The following is an 18,502-nucleotide window of genomic DNA, read 5'->3' on the forward strand; positions in this document are numbered from 1 at the left end:
AAAATGGTTTGGTTATTTCAATGCATTTCATTTGACATTTTAACAAAAATATTAATTGTAAAAAAATATATATTAAAACAATGCAAAATTAGAAAAAAATGATAAATTAGTGATATATACAAAAATCTTAAATTTACTTAGTTTCTAAATTCATACTTAAAAATGTTCTTGATAATCTTCCTTACAATTATATTCTGTTTTGAAAAGATTCTCTCTCTATATATTTGTAATAAACATTATAGAAATATATATTACATATTAATATTAAATAAAATCAGTTAATTATTATTAATAATAAATGTCAGCATTTTAAATTTTATTTATTATTATCATTAGTTTTTAAATTCATATAAAAAATAGAAAATATGTTAAAAATTATATTAAAATATTAAAAAAATTAGAAATAATTATCTTATTTTTTCAAAAGATTCTAAATCAATTTATATTTTATAATAAATATTATAAAATAATATATATTAATATTATAAATTAGAATATTATATTTTATTTAATTATAATATTTTTTAACAATTTGAAGTATTATATATATACAATTTTATAACAAGTGCGACATAGTGTACCTTGTTTTTAGTATAGTTTTAATAATAATTACGATTTAATTCAAATAATGATTATATTTTAAAAATTATAATAATTAAGATAAAAAATAATGTGCGGGAAAATAGGTAAACAACAATTTCGCTTTTTAATATGACAGTTGTTATCGGAAATGATCTGGGTAAAGTCAAGCTTCCATAAAATGCAGGAGTCGCGTGAAATTTGCCTTTCATTAAGCAACATTTGATTAATCTGGTTGTTAAAAACAAAAATAAAACCTTATTTGTAATTGGTTCAAATTAAATTTTTTAATAACTAGTTAACTGTAAAAAAGAAAAACTGATTACAATAGTATTTGCCGGCAAGTACTAAAAATAGAATATGCGAATTAATCAGGACTAGTAAAAAAAATTTAAATTGTCATATAGACCATCAAATTCCAGGCCTGGCCCGACCTAAAACCCCACGATGGGGGAAAACATGTGTCGCGGAAAACAAAGTTTAAACTCCAAAGACATTGCCATTCTCAATGAGACCAAATAAATAACCAAAAATTTCAAAATTGCAGAAAGAACCAATCTAAAAACCTGCTCTTTGAAACCATGAGCGACGTACAAGAAACCATGGCGCAAAGAACCTGTCGCACAAAACTTTGGTGTTAACCATTCGTGTTTACTGACTGACAGTCAGCTGCTATGTCTATGCTTCCACATTTTGCATACATGTCCACTAGGGCAGTTGCAGCTATACCATTTTACATAATTCCTTTCCTTCACCTTGTGGTGGATGTCCATACCCCGTTCCAAAGCTTCCATTTAAGCACGGGCAGGGAGGATGCTGGCAAAGATTGCGGAGTCTGGCTTTACACCTGCGAATTACATTCGATTGAAAGTTTCTAAATCCAATTAAACAAACACATTTTGTGCATATCCTGCAATCATAGCATTCAGCGAAACCACATTTCTGTGAGGCATTCTGTCAAACAGTTCACGTGCCTTGTCTACGCTTCCAGATTTTGCAGAAATGTCTACTAGAGCATTTCCAAATGTAATATCAGAAAAATCCCTCTTCCGTTATGTTTTGATGGACGTCCATACCCTGTTCTAAGACTTTCATTTTTGGCACAGGCCGGGAGTATGCGTGCAAATAAAAACTGGGCGGGTCAGAAGCTTGTCTGTTGCAACTTGCATAAGGAGATCTTAAGGACGGGAAACAGTTGAAAAAAAATAAAACTTGCGTGGGCAAACGTGAGTGATTTTATTTTTATCAGGTGGATTTTTGTTTCTCTTCATTTGATGTTTGTATCACTCGGCAAGTGTTCTGACACGTTTGTGACCGTAATTTCATTAGCTTTAAACTCACTCACTTCGGTAATTTAATTTGTGTACTCACTTATTTTATGTTTCCGTTTATACAAGGCGTGGTAGAACACAGGTGGATGGGAGAAATGGATGCGTGAACAGCGGAGGTTTTTTCTGCTTCCTGGGTTCTGCTCAGTGCTCTGCGGGGACAGGTTTGCCCGACATTCTTTCCTTTTACCTTTTCTTGGCGAAGTTCTTTTAAAACTTTCCTGCCTTTTCCTCAAAAACTGCAAACTGGGGCTCTGTAACCTGCTGCTAAGCAGAAATGTACTTGTAAACCATGGTTAAGCATCGAGAATACTGTCAAGGCAGCCTTTATACGGAGACCTAAGGGTTTGATGCTGAAAAAACACACGTTTCATTGAAAAACAATGTAATGTCCCTTACTAGATATAGGCCTTTTTAACAGCAATTACCTATTTTAAATTTACTCATGACTTAAATTAATTTGCTTGATTAGGAGACAATTTCCATTCTTAACTTGCTAACAGTATATCTGAAACAGATATTTATCACAATACTCAATGTAATTATCCTTGAATCTAATATCCTACTGCAATCAAGAATGCATAAATTTATAAATCAGAAACAGGGCTTGAGACTTACCTGGTATTAGAGGGATGGAGACTAATAAAGATAATCTGCACACACAAGGAAAGACAAACACCTACATACATATTCAATTATTATAATTAGATCTAATCTATTCAAGCAGATAGAGTTGGATAGTTGGAACATGAGAGGGGTTGCGCAGGTCCGTTGTCTACCAAGCCCAAGGAATGGTTGCTTCTAATCTCCTTGCTAGACTTGGCGGTCCATGTGGCTTACCCTTGTACCCATACAAGTCTTACCTTGTGGGTTTGGCATAGAGGGTGCAATTTGGCTCCTTGGCTGTAATGTCCCCACTTTGAAATAGAATTTAATAATAAATAGTAATAATAGAATTAAAATATGAAAAATTAAAATTAAAATATAAAAGAATATGATTAAATATAAATTTAATTAAGTTAATGAATGGTCAAAAGACATAAAATGAAAAGTTGTGACTCCCTCAAACATGAGATATAAAAGGGAGAAGAGAACCTCATTTGAGCGGGGATAATTTGGGAATCAGAAGTGCAGATCTGATTTAAAGAAGAAGTGCAGATCTGATTTGTGAAAGGTTGTGTCCCTTTTAAAGGGCATAAATAATGAAGAGTTGCACTTTCTCAAAGGGTGCTAATGGTGAAAGGGTATGTCTCTTGCCAAAGGGCATACATGATGAAGAGGTGTAACCTCTCCCTCACATTGAGAGATATAAAGGAAAGGAATCGAAAGCCTCCGATGACAGCACCATGGATCAGATTAGATCAGAACTGTAATTAAGTTACAGATAGTAACATCCTTGTTCTTGGTGGTATGCATGGGGATTATGGAAAAGAAAGGAAGAAGCATACACAACAGTGATTATCGAATCAGAATATCATCAAGCATTCACTTAGACCAAAAGGATCGAAAGAGGGAAGAAGATGAGATTTGGACGTTAATTAATGAAGTAAATAGTAGACTCAAATGCATAGTGGGAACTATGGTATGCGTTCCCTATATATGACGCATTGCATACTATTTATCTAAATGCTACCGATTAAATGATGCCTAGTGGCTATGACCGTTTTGCATAGTATAATAAATATATATTTGAATATGTTTGTAAATACAGTAGCAATATTTATATAGAATTAGTTCATGTGAGGTGTATGCACTTGAAGAAGTGGTCCAATTTGCTTGTGGCATCTTGTGGGAAGAAGATAGAGGTGTAATCCAGTGGTGATGAGGGGCTCACAAGTGGTCATAAGAACCCTTGGAGTCAAGGACCCGGTTACACTCTCTATGCCAGACTCACAAGATGATGTGTATGGGTAATGGGCTTGAAGGGCAAGCAACATGGGCCGCCAAGTCTAGCAAGGAGGTTAGAAGCAATCATTCCTTGGGCTTGGTAGACAACGGACCTGCGCAATCCCCTCTCATGTCTCATATTCCTATGTCTATCTGTTTTTTGCATTAGAATGGATAGAGGTGTAATCCAGTAGCAATGAGGAGCTCACAAGTGGTCATAAGGACCCTTGGAGTCAAGGAGCCAGATTACACCCTCTATGCCAAATCCACAAGGTAAGACTTGTATGGGTAATGGACTTGAAGGGCAAGCTACATGGGCCGCCAAGTCTAGCAAGGAGGTTAGAAGCAACATTCCTTGGGCTTGGTAGACAACGAACCCACGCAACCCCTCTCATGTTCCAACTATCCAACTCTATCTGCTTGAATAGGTTAGATATAATTATAATAATGGAATATGTATGTAGGTGTTTGCCTTTCGTGTGTGTAGATTATTTTTATAGGTCTCCATTCCTCCAATACAAGGTAAGTCTCAATCCCTATTTCTGATTTATAAATTTATGAATTCTTGATTTTAGTAGGATATTAGATTCAAGGATAATTACATTGAGTATTGTGATAAATATTTGTTTCAGATATACTATTAGCAAGTTAAGAATGGAAATTGTCTCCTAATCAAGCAAATTAATTTAAGTCATAAGTAAATTTAAAATAGGTAATTGTTGTTAAAAAGGCCTATATCTAGTAGGGGACATTACAAACAAACACTCAAAAACCCTAGGGTTAGTAAAATGGGCTTCAAACAGTTTGTCAGTAACTGCAAAGTGGGGTTTTGTAACCTGCGGTTAAGCAGAAATGTACTTCTAAATCATGGTTAAGCATCGAGAATACTGTCGAGGCAGCATTTATACGGAGAATTTTAAGGCGTAGGCAAATCCGAAAGATGAAGCAGTTGCAGAATTTTTTTTTTACTATGGTTCTACCGAAAATAGCTAGAAACAATGCTATTGCGATTATTAAAATGCATCATTTAGTGGGTGACTAGACAAATCAAGGTGTTGATAAAGATTTAAAAAAAAGTTTTTTTCACTAAAGAGGATTTTGAGTCAAAGTAGAATCAAAACTTTTCAGCAAACAAAGGGGAAAGAGAGAAAAGGTCTCAAGACAGTAAAGATCCATATAACCCAATGACCACTTCACTTTTGCTGATGAGTTTTTTAATCATTTTGATGATGTTATTTCTGTCTATGAACAGAGTGTTTTAATTCATGTTGAGGAGTATAAACTTGAGCAAAATGTTGGGTTTGAGCTTGCTGCAATTCTCAAACCAGCAATTGAAGGTAAGCAGTTTGACCATCTTCTGGATTATAATCCAAGGCATGTAAGGGATCATCTGCTGATGAGTTTTTTAATCATTTTGATGATGTTAATTCTGTCTATGAACAGAGTGTTTTAATTCATGTTGAGGAGTATAAACTTGAGCAAACTGTTGGGTTTGAGCTTGCTGCAATTCTCAAACCAGCAATTGAAGGTAAGCAGTTTGACCATCTTCTGGATTATAATCCAAGGCATGTAAGGGACCATGAGAGTAGAAAATTGATGTTTTGTACTTTGTCACTACAAAGAAGTCTTCATGAAAAGATGCATCATAAGAAAGGTGAAAGAATCTATGCATGTCTACACATAAGAATACGCGATCTGGGGGCTCCATGTAGATATTGGGTATCAAGAATAAAGAGCTGCCCTCCATACAAGAATCACAAATTGCAAGTTAAGACAACAATGGTTCTCTCATCCTGTTATGGTATTGAGTTCACTTTGTTGGTTTTTTTAGATTGTTGGCAACTTGGCATTTTGCATATAGATTGCATTAATGATATGTTGTCATTGATGTCAATTGAACCGGTGAATGGTATTCATGATTTTGCTGATGATATTTTTGATATTGCTTTTGTATTGTAACTGGTATGATAAACTTTGTGGAAGCTGTTGTAAACCGGTATATGGTAGTTTGTAAGTTGAACCGGTGTTTAAGGTTAAACCTTTTTATGTTTTGTAAACCGGTAAACCCTACTAGTTGTTTTTTGTTAAACCCTAACCGATCAAGTTTGTTGGTTTATGATTTGATGTTGAGCGGTAATGATAGTGACACGTATGGTCATTGTATGAAGATAAGTTCAAGTTATTTTGGCGCGTTTGATTGTCTTGGAAATGAGCAAAGTGGATTGCATCAAATGCATAGCGTGTGATGAGTTACAAGTCCGATGAAGTGGTGATCATGGAGCGGTTGGAATTTTCTTGTTAAATGTGAAGAGATTGTTATGATTTCTAATGGTTAAGATTGTACCGACTTGTTTGTAATCTCGATGATGAGAATTAGGTTTTTGTTATGTTACCGACCTATTTGATTTGTATTTAAGGTCGATGAAGTTGTGTGTAAAGGTGTTGGCAAAGTTGGTAGAAATTAGTTGAGTGTGTGGTTGCCTAACCGGAGAATGGATCTGCAGTTTGTGTAGAAGCAGATTGAAGCTTAAGAAGGATCTGATCAAGCAGATGTAGTGCTATTCAGACAGATCAAGAAAACTTGTTGTTTTCTAACAATTACATCAGAATTAAAATCCCCTAACAGGGTAAGCTCTAACAAGCTTGGTTACTTTCTAAATCCTCTAACAAGGTGGTCCATTAGCTTGGATTCTCAAACCTTCTACTGAGGTTACTCCTAACAGGGCATTGTGCTTTTTATCAAGGCATATTTGTAAAATCCCCTAACCGGGTGATTCCTAACAGAATTAGTTCTTAACAGGACTTATTGTAAAGCTTTAATAGACTTGGCTCCTAACAGGGCGAACTTCAGAAGAGTTCAGATAGCTATCCTTGTGAGTCTCATCTCACTGTGGTTTTTACCTATTTGGGTTTTCCACGTATAAATATTTTTGTCAAGTGGTGAATGCTTTTGTGGTTATGATCTTATTTATTGATTTGATTAAGGCATGATAATTGGAAGTATGAGAGATGGAAATGTTGATATTTGATTAAGCATTGTCGATGTTTACAAGATTGAAGTTGTTTACTGTTAAGTTGGTATAACAGTCAAACCGGTTGATGTTGGTTATCTTTGAGACATTATCTTGATAGAACTATTTTGTTGATAAGTTTATTTTGAGTTTGGGAGTTTGTATCAGTTTTTGCTCTCAGTATTCTACCGGATACTTATTCTTTCATCATATCATCACACTTTGGATCAGCCTTGCGTGATGTGTCATGTTACATCTTGATTAAGTGAGATCACTAGAATAATAGCTCCAAGGAAACCTTAGAGTAGTAGGATCATGAAGGAGGTTTTCTAGTTGATTGTGGAGAATTTTCAGGGGTTGGATCATTCCAGTAGTCCATTGTTTGTTAAGAGGGTAGCTATACTTGAGATTTCTGCAAAGTTCAAGTTTGGTTACATTATACTAGATAATGCTTGTTTGGAATTGATAATTATCATGTTTCAAACCTTTTGGGTTGTCCTTAATGATGTTCATACCAAGAATATCATAACCTTTGTACATTCCATCATATTAAATTTGGGTGAAGGTGATGATACCTCTAAGATATTGACGGCGAACTTGTTGGCTGTTTGGAGCCAAGAGCATTATCTAGAGTTAAGAAGTTGTGTTGTGCATCTTCCTATCTATGAAGGAGATCACATGAATAATAGAGAGGCACAAACCGAGCTTGTTGGAGATACTTCATTGTGGAATATTTGTATAAAGGTTCACCAACTGGGTATATTGGAGGTTCATGATAACAAAGGGACTATTCTATGGGGGTCATGTGACAAAATTTCAGATTTGGTGCAGCTGTCCTCCTTTCAATCAGCCATCACATGATTTTAGTTGCTTACATACAGGTGCATTGGCAAGTATTTTTGGTAAAGGAATGGAGTATTTATCGGTTGTAGTTGGTAAAGAATTTTCGGTCTTTGAAGAGGTAATAGGGCAGACATTGGTGCACAAGGGAAAGAGCTAATATCATGAGGTGATTAGTAAGTTCTATGAGGATCTCATTGGTAAGAGGCATTACCTTGTTGATATGCAAGATTTGATAGCTTATCGACATGCTGTTTGTGGAGCCAAGCTACATACAAGATATGACATTCCATGATAGTCCTACAACTCCTTGCATCATGAAGACATCTCTACTAGATATTAGATATATCAATGGTGGGACACAAGGTGAGTAGAGAATTTTATATCATGAATCAAGATAGAATGTTGAGTTTGCATTGTATGTATCCTATTGAAAAGATGATTTCAGAAACTATGAGATTATTTTTAGGGAAGATCATTGTGATAATGTCTGGTTTGTATTGCTCACTTTCTTGAGGAGGATATTGAATGAAAAATTCTTCCAATACCCAATCTGTTGTTCTCCATTCATTATTAGTGGATGAACAATTATTTTCTTCACAAGCTTGACAGAGTTTCAGTCCTGGTTAAGTTATTTCTTAACTTCCATATTGGTGATTAATGATTGTTCCCATGGTTAAGTTGCTACCGCACTGCATAACCTTGGACCAAGGTTGAGTATTAATGAGGTGTTGTGAGTTTATGACAGCAGAAGCATTCTCAAGATAGCTATGAATTTAATCTTCAGATTTAACACTGCTGTCATCTTTTGTATCAGCCACTTGGAAGGGGTATGTGTGATTGTAACTTGAGGGGTGATGTTCTTCCTTTCAGCCTTAGTGTGTATGGTGATATGAAAAATTGGGACCCACAAATATACATGATTGGTGGAATTGCTTCATAGTGTAACAAATTTGCAGTGGATGATTGTATTAGAGTGGAGCAATGGAATCGTGGTGAAGGAATATTCCTCAGATTGATTTGGTATCCTAGAATCATGTTGGGTTTAATTCAAGATCAATTAGTGTATGAGTTGGCATTGAGGAAAAGCAATCTTTGAGGAGGGAGGATTGCAATGTCCCCATTTTTGGTCATTCCGACATCTTTGTTAGCTCTAGCTTTCTTGGAGAGGGCCAACTTTTTTGGAATAGATTTCAATTAATGGCATTGTTGTTTAGGGGATCAAGGTGAGTTTGTTGATGCTTTTTTATAGCAGTTTTGACTTCTTGGGTGTATTTCAAACATCTTGGCGAAATGTATTTTTGAAAAGTGTCTTTATTAAGATTGATCTGCAGTGAGCTTCAGAGAATGTTGGCGTGTTTAAATTTCACCTCCAAGATATTTTGGTATTTTCCACAACCTTGGCTAGATGTGCAGAAAATAATGTAATAATTAAGTTGTTAAGTTGTCAAAAAAGAAAAATTAAAAGACAACTTATAGTAATTATTTATAATGGTGAATTCGACATGACTAGAGTGTCGAAAAAGTTAATAGTTAAATAAAGTCATGTCTATGGAGTAAAAAGGTTTAATATTTAAAAAGTGATTTTAAAATCTAATTCTTGGAAAGTTCCCCCAAAACTTTATAAAAGAGACTAAATAGACTTGTTTGAGTTATTCTAGATTATTCATCTTTGGTGAAACCCTTTTTGGTAGTTTAAGTTGCTGTTCAAGTTTTCAATCCCTAGGATGGAAACCTTATGGGAAATTGGTTTCAATAGTGAGAGATCTGCCCTAGCCGATTTCTGAACAAACACTAAACTTAATTAAGGAAACAATAACTATCATTATATCTAATGAATGAATTAACAACTAACTTTAACGTCAGCTGAAAAAGAAAACAACTGACTAACTAACTTTCATTAGAAATTGAAAGCTAACTAAATTAACTGAAAAGTAGTTAAACTAAAACATCTGAAAAGAAAAGTAAGATTCTAGAGAATACAACTCAATAATCTTCCTTCTGATAACTGGTACAAGCCTCGACATGGTCTAGGAGAGGGAGAACATCATTAAGGGCTTTTCCACCCAACCATAGACCTGATAGTCTCTTGTGCCTCTTTCATCTGGAAGGGCCCGACCCTTCACGAGGGTAGCAAACCTAAATTAGACCAAATGCCATTTTGCCTTTTGAGCCTGGTGTTTGGTCACACACTATAGGTACCTCCTAACTAGTATGACCATATGACTAGAGGTGTATCTGGTTCATGTGAATTGACAGTCGCATGCTAAATGCAGTGCCACCTTGGCCAAGGTTTCATTAAAAATGCACACGTGTTGTCAGAGTTCACCACCCTTATTCTACTTGACCACACTAGAGTACAACTAACTCACATATTATAGATGATCACTTATCCCATTGGATTCTTAATCAAGAGTCTTATATCTGCTGACATTGACGGTTATAATGACTCACAGGGTAATATGGCATTAACTAACCACTCCTTAACTGAAATCATATAGCTGACCCAAGGAAGGTCCTAATAATCTAATCAATGACTTCAAACTATCTGAACATAACATTAGACTTAAGGTAACAGCCATAAAGATTCAGATATTCATACTTGGTTCCATCTAGATTCAATTTTACTTGCTGCATTATTGATCAGACTATTTTCTACAGAACTGAGAATTGTAATATGAGTGTCTATAGTTGTATTTATTTGATCGCATGTCTTACCTAATCTTGCTAATGAGGTTTACAGCTGTTTGTCATACCTTGGCATAGGTACGCAAGAAGTCTTACTTTCTTAGTCTCTACGCATCAGTTAAGCATCGGTACACAAATCAGAATTTCCACAGCGATGCAAGACAAAGTAACATAGATAAGCATCATAGTTTGCACTAGCTATAGAGTTTGATTCTTTTGATTCCTTCTTTTACTTTAATGAGAATATTTTCACTTGTCTAGACAATGCATGATTGATCTCTGTATTTCAATCATATATGATCTGATTGCATTCATGATCCACATGTATTACAAATAAGAAGTTATGCCGAATGTATGATGCTTTGTCGTGCCATTAACAGGGCAAGCAGGCAACATACCTTCAGTTTGACTTCTTGTATAACAACAAACATAATTGCAGCAATATGCCAATCGGTTTTTAAAACATATTCAGTCTTAATGTCATCTGGTTATTTACATCTGATACAATGCTTCCATTAAATAGATGAAGAATAAAACATGCTTGAACTGTGTGAAACAATATGGACAATTTCTCTGGTAAACAGTGTCCGCAGATCTGATGAGATATCTACGCCCTTGCGATTCTTCTCCTCCAGTTAAGCTGAGGAAAGAAGAATGAACATACCAAGAACTCAAGGCAGGGAGTAATAATGCAAAAGAAGGCAAAAGTATTCCCTTCGTAGGAGAAAGTCTCCGATATCTTTTACTCCTTCCTCATGCGCGAATGAATAATGAACACCCCATCACTAAGGTTTGCCCATGTAGATTAGTAACGCCTTCCCCCTCTTGATTCACCATGTAGTCTAGAGGGGTGGTGTGGAGAAAATGGTATAACATCTCCACCCCACCTCCCTATACCATAAGCACCTTCGGTACCAAGCCAATAATAAATCCAATTAATGTTTAAGAGATCAAAAAGAAATATATTTCTATAAATATATATTCACGTGTAAGTTATATGCATACCTGCATCCATATTTATATATGTGTATTTATACGTACATTATTCTATAAAGATAGAATGGATGTATACATATACGTATATATGTATTTGTACGTATGTATGGCATATAGTCTTATATTTGGATATACATTTAGATATGTATATAAACATCATAAATTAATAAGTCTAACCAAAAGATGATTAACCATTCAATTCGTTCATAATTACTAAAATTACAAAACACAAGGACACAACACAATGGCAACCCATACGGCAGGAAAATGATATGAGGCCAACCGACCAAGGACTGATGAGGCGAGACAACCACCAAGATGGCCAAGGTGACGACCACTCAAAAAAACTTTAACTTATGGCACAGGATTCAATGGCAAGTTGATCTCTTCCAAAGTCTGCAATCCTCTCCTTGATGATACTCTCCCTCCCTCCTGAGGGCGTAGCTTATCCTGCACCCACTTGGTCATAAGAAAAATAGATAGGCCAATCTTCTCATCTATTGCATGAATATATATATACATAAATAAAAGATGAATATAGCCAATCATAATCATTCATGTCTTTCTATAAATTTAGACTTAAGATTACCCATTTACATAAGAAAGCAAAAAATTATCAATGTTCGGCCTTTCATACATTTGCATCATTAAATTTAAAACCATAGTTTGGAAGAGGGATGCAACAATTTCGAAGTGGAATCACTCAGATTTCACGCGTGCACTGTATGTAACAAATTTTTGTTGAAAGATTTATTATTTTTACAAGTTTGGGTATTTTCTTTTAGGTATGGAGCTTTTTAAATAATTTGTGACATTTGCAAGCAAATACAAATAATAGAGATTTGTATTGAAGATCTTTGTGCGAGTGGAAAGAACAAAAAAATATCAATGATGTGTATGCCAAAAACACAAAATCTATGTGCTGTGTGTGTAGTGATTAAAAGAATATTTATTTTCAGCTAGGCATATACCTAGTCGTACCATATACCACCTAAGGTGGCCATACCACATAATCTATCAAAGGTAGCCAATATTTTTTATTAAAGCCTTTAGAGCCCTTTTCACATGTTGTCATAACTTTTTAAGTTTTCCATAGGTGTGCCTAAGGTGGTCGCAATTAATTGTAAGAGTATTGTACCATGTTTTGGGAACAAAGAGCATGACATGGCATCCTTGAGGATTCATGCCTGGTCAAAGTGTTGTTTTTGGCTTGCATGCCCTTGGAAAAGTCTCATCAAGCTAGTCGCAACATTTCTAAGAGGAATCAAACAAGTTTTGAGTGTCGTACATCTTATAAGTTTATTAAGCTACTTAAAAAAGTTGAAAACATGGATAAGCATTGCTGGCCTATAATGGTTGTTGGGGAGGAATAAAAGCGTAGGAAGAAGACTTGGAGGAAGAAAAATAGCAAATGGATGGACAAATGGGACATTAATTTGCAAAAATGTCCTACCACTAATAAGAAGATTAAAAAGTTGGTGTTAGAAAAATTCAAGATTATCATGTGGAAAAAGCAAATTGGATGAAAAAAAGAGCACCATGTCAAAGAATTCAACTCCATTTGGAAGCATGATGAAAAAGCCTATTTGAGAGATGCAACTAAGGGAAAGGTTAAAATTTTAATTGCAGAATTGAGGACCAGTTCTCATCATCTTAGATGTGAAATTAGTAGATAGACAGTCCCCAAGGAAGATTGGAAAAAAAAAACTTGCATCTTTGTAGCAAAGGGGTGGTTGAAATTGAATGCTACTTCATCATCAAGTGTGCAACATATGGGAATATTCTTATTCAGTTCGAAAACAACATGAAGGTGGGCAAGTGAACGAGCTATTCGAGGAAACAATGCTTCACAAAACAACGAGTTCTTGGTCAAGATTTATAATAGAAGAGTTGACATTGAAAGGAATTTGAAAATGTGTTAATTTTGTTTCTTAGTCCCTTAGATTGTTGGGTCTTATGAATGTCATTAAAATTCCTCCATTCATTCATTCATTATTCTTCAAAAGGGATTTCACGTTTCTTTTTAAAAAATATCTTTCCCCTTTAAAATTTATGCGACCGCTTTTCTTATAGTTTTTTTTTTCTTTTTTATTCATTTGATTTGACCCTTCCTCATTTTGAATTTATGGTATATAATTTTTCTTTTAAATGTTTAAATAAATAAACAAATATCTGTTTAAATAAACCAACAAATAGTCTAATTTTTTAGTTGTATAAATAAAAGAATATCAATTTATCACAATTAATTAAGTATATTTTAAATTTATTCAGTTTAAGTATGGTAATTAAATTGGGGTTATAGTGAGAAGCTTGGAAATATTGAGGGGATGAAGTATGGACTTGTGAAATTAGGATATCCAATGACAATCAAGACCAAATGATCTATGCAACAATTTATGGAGCTTTGTTATCTACTCAAGAATGTAAAATGAAAAAGAATAAGCACAAAGCAATATTAAGCATAATGGTCTATATCATAGATGGAACACTCGCAAAGTACTCGGCGAGTTAAACTCGCCGAGTTTTTGAGCTCTGCGAGTTTTTACGATTTTAACTCGCAGCAAAAACTCGGCTAGACTAAAAAAAGAGGCCCAAACATGTGAAAAAATTATCAAGTTTTGTTTTTTCAGGTTAGTTTCATTCTCTTCATCAGAATATACACATGAAATATAACATTTAAGTATAAGTGGCATTTCAATATGTCTTTTTCCTTTCTTATACTTTATAACACCCGACGCCTTTATAAAATAATAAAAGTATTTTTGGCCTTGCCCCTTGACCCCAACTTGGGGGTGCTGCCCCCAAACCCCCGTCAAAAAATATAGGGGGAAACTGCGTTGATGGAAGTAGGGAAAATTTAACCTCCGAGTCTGATTAGGCTCCATATAACAACATAATTAACATTGAAGAAATCCTGGTATTATACATTTTAGAGTTGAAAGTTTGAAACTATGAGTATGAATGATGAAATTTCAAATATTGCGCGTTTGTAGATCTCCACCAAGATCTAGACCTATCTCTCTACCCCTCTTTTTCTCACCCTTAGACCTCGGCGAGGGGTGCTACTTTCAACCTAATTTTAATTTGTAGATGCTTGGTGGCAAAGTTGGGGTGGAAATACCCCAAATCTCAAAAAAATTGCCCTCAGAATCTTATGTTAACCTTGTAGTTCATCGAGTTGTGAGCACAATTAGAGCTTGTTTGAAGCCATCGACACGAAGAAGAGGAGCAAGCTAGCTCAAAAACACCTCAATGACCTTGTCTTTGTGCAATATAATCTTCGATTGCGTGTAAGGAAGGTAGAGGAAGTAGCAGGTGGTCCACTTGACTTGGATGATATAGATCCTTACAGTGATTGGACATCACAGGAGCAGCCTCCATTGTTTTATGAGGATGACAACATTGATTTGGAGAGGCAAGCTATGGAGGAGGAGGGGGGTGGATTTGGTTTCATGTTGGATGACATTGAGGAGGAAGAGGATGAGGATGAGGAGTCATTGCCAGTGCCACAAGCAGGTGGAGACATAGCTTCATCCAGGATGGAGGATGAGCCAGCCATACCGAGCGAGGAGGCACAGTCACGCCCACTACAGACTTCTAGGACTAGACCCTCTAGTTTTACCTCTCCCTTAGTTTTAGCTAGAGCTGGGAAGAGGAAGTTGTAATTGTAATTTGTAATGATGTATTTACTTTTGGTTTTACCAGAACTATTTACTATTTTGCTTCCAGCCATCAGCATTCCTCATGAGGATGTGATTTTGTAGACACTTTGCATTTAAATATATCTAGAATCAGCTTGTTTCTTTTGTGTTATCATTTATTGACTCATTGGATGCATCTTCTCATTAAATTTTGCAAAAAAAATGCATTTTTTATTAAAATTAAGCATGTTTTTATGTTGCCGAGTTTTTGCCGAGTTTTTTTCTCAGGGGCTTGGCGAGTCGAGCCGAGTCGCGAGTAGTCCAACTATGGTCTATATAATCTAAAATTTTAGAAGAAACTACAACTTGTGATCATTGTCACATCCTTTTGTTTTTATCACATCAATGTACTCTATTTGTATTTTTTCCCCTAGTGTTCGATCCTATGACCGCCATTGTTGCATACATCACAATCACATTATCATTAATCTTGCAAAAACTCTAAAGTATGGAATATACTTATTAGGAATTGATATGAAGTCTCCTAACAGGTAGTAAATTTAGGCAATTGCAGCAACGTCAAACTTGGGGTCAATATCAACTATAACAACTATAATATTCATCCATAAAAAAATGTTAATCTCAAATTGTATTTACCAAACGTCTAAATCTTTGTCATTACTCACCTATTGATTACACAATAAATACTTTTATTACTATACCAAAAATGTACGTACTCACTACTACATGGCTACAATACATATTGCTTGCAAGAGTCTTTTAACTCAAATGGCTTGCAAGAATCTTTTAACTAAAACTGTTTTAAGTATTTGCCACTACTAGGTACTTGTGTTCTCTTACATTTAGATTTCATTTTGTCAACTGTTAACTCATGTTTTTCAGCTATTTTTGAATTTCTTGGCTGTGGAAGCACTATTTTTTATTTCTCTTCATCGTTGGGCTCAAGAACAGTCAATCTTGGTGCACTTTTTACTGAACTAAGTCCAGCGATCTTACTTCTAAATTTGCATCTCATAGATGCCCTGAATTATACTTAGCTTATTTTTTAACTCAAGTGGTTCTGTCTGAGATCCTAAACTCAGAAATCTAAGGTGTTTGATTTCTATTCAATAATGGAAATTTGTTCTTTTCTTTTCATATGTATTTTTGTTTCTATAAGCTCAAAATCCAGGTTAACTGATTCTCATCAAATGCTATGAAATTTGTGTTTTTTAGTTATAATGGCAAAAGTCAAGTATGGAAGACGTACTCCTAAAGTGAAATCTACTGTCATAACTGAGGGAACAGTTTTTCATTGTAACTAACATTGGAGTGTGACTTTTGTCAAGCTTTGAAGATGCATGTGGGGATGCTCTTTCGACATCCTTAGAGCAAGGGAACTACTGCTCATTTTTTTGAAGGTATACAATCCAGTCCTTCTGTTAATTGTGCACTAATAACAAATGGCACTTAATTGTAGCCCTCTGTGAAAGGTTCTCTCTCTAGGACAGCTGCAAATTTTTAGAAAATAATTTAGATGGATATGATCAGTCCATTAGCTGTTGTTCTAGGACTTTGTTTTGGATTTATGTTGTTTCGTAGAGACATCTCTTTGAATAGGGCAAGCTCCGTTTTATTTTGAAGAAAATATGAGATGGATGGCACTCCCTTTGGGGTTAAAGATGTTTAGAGTAATGAGGTAATGGATTATGATTCTTTGTTACAGGAAATGCGGTTGTTAAAGAAACTTCTCGCAGGAAAAGAGTGGCCTTCTTGAAATTTGTCACAGTTTATGGTTGGTTACAAAAGTCTACATTTGACTTTTGTTTTCCTTGTTTACTATCTTAATATCTTCAATCAAGTTGTTCTCTCCTATGAGAGTTAATCAATTTTAATCACATCCTTTGATTATCTTGGCCTTGGATAAACTCAAATAGGAACTGGTAATGAATGGGATTTTTTTTGTTATTGGTTAAGTGTTAAAGAATATTTATATGAATCAATGTATCAGAAACAGAGCATGTGACCCAAATATGACCTGCAATAAATAGGAATAAAAAAAGCTCATCCTTTAGTGAAAGGAACATTTGGAAAGATGTATCGTAAGGGCAGAAAACCAAAGTCACATTTGTTTTCATGTTATCTGCTTGCCTGTCTGGAAGGAAACATTTTGGAGGATTATATTTATGTTTAGTACATTTGCAAACCATGAGTAGTATGCCAGTGTGGAAAATTCCCATGGAAATATGCTGTTATTTTGAGCACCTAGAGATAGCATTAGAGTAAGCTTTCATATGTATCAAACCAGTGGTTTCCAAAACTGGATAAGATCATGCTGGAAAATAAATATTCCCATGCAAATTCAAATTGGGATGGAGACCTATTCATGTAACTGCATTCCTTCTGAAGATGCTACCAACATTTGTCACTGACCTTGAATGATTGAGGTTTATGATGCATGCTGCTATACCTCTTGATGAACACTCTGAATGTGCAGCAAAAACTTCTGTTCTTTATCTACTTTCTATTCGTTTGTATGCAACTCGGCACGTGGTGGTGCAGAGGTACGATATGTCCAAGGGTGCTGTAGGCTACAATTTAGACATGCCAGGAAAGAATTATGCTCTGTAGAACAGTGCAGAGCTTTATTACAGGCATGTTGTATGTAGAGCAGGTTGTCATCCCAAGTGTGCGGATGTGCATGGTTGTAATGCTTAAAAGATGCAAAAGTGTATGGTTGACCACTTCCATATGGCCATCTGTTTGTGGATGAAACGTTGTGGACTGATCCAATCTCTCCTACAAGGATTGCCAAAGCATGCTAGCAAACCTTGGGTCACTTTCAAACACATTGGATGTGGGTAGCTTGAAATGCACCCAAACATGCTTGAAAAAGAAATGTGTTGTTTTCTGTGTTTCGATGCCTTTCTTGCAAGCAACCACGATGACCATAATTGAAAATATGCTCCCTACAACAAACACAAGGTCATTTTGATGCTTTGTCATAGGACTTTGCACATGAAATCGACACTAATAGATTCACAAGGCTTTTGTAGTACTGCAAGAGTGTGTAAAACTTGAACTTCTTGTTTGCGAGCTTGGCAATGCAATAGGGAATGCAAGACTTGATATGGTGCTTGATGCTGGCATGCACATGAGGTTAATAGATGTGTTGTTGTAATGTTGCTAGAATCTTGGTAATGCCAAAGTGTCTTGTTGTCTTCGTGAAGTGTGCCTCCTAGATGAGTCATTGATAGGGTGTGCCTTCTAGAACATAGAGATGTCTAAGCTTTGTTGTGACATTTTCACACATCGCCCCATTGTATATGGGGACCCCCTACTTTTTAGGTCCTCTCAATCTTTTGGTTTTAGTTTTAAGGTCTTTTCGCAATAGTCTCGTTGGTCCTCTCAATTTGAAGTGTTTGGGGGTCAGTTTGATCGAGTTTGCAACTCATTTGAGCAAATTTGGCTAAGTCTAGGGCCTGTTTTGTTCGTTTTAGGGTTTTACCCTTCAGTTTTGAAATTGAGGCAT

General features: G+C 35.3%; 1 long non-coding RNA gene across 1 annotated transcript; it reads left to right on the top strand.

Moving 5' to 3' along the window:
- Window positions 1-1,015: 1,015 nt before the first annotated feature.
- LOC131043068 (uncharacterized) lies at window positions 1,016-17,047 on the top strand. The gene is made up of 5 exons (XR_009105352.2): window positions 1,016-1,605; window positions 1,686-1,805; window positions 1,977-2,071; window positions 16,320-16,391; window positions 16,697-17,047. It is a non-coding gene; the product is annotated as an uncharacterized LOC131043068 (long non-coding RNA).
- The last annotated feature ends 1,455 nt before the right edge of the window (window positions 17,048-18,502 follow it).

Source organism: Cryptomeria japonica, chromosome 5 (assembly GCF_030272615.1).
Source record: "Cryptomeria japonica chromosome 5, Sugi_1.0, whole genome shotgun sequence".
NCBI lineage: Eukaryota > Viridiplantae > Streptophyta > Pinopsida > Cupressales > Cupressaceae > Cryptomeria > Cryptomeria japonica.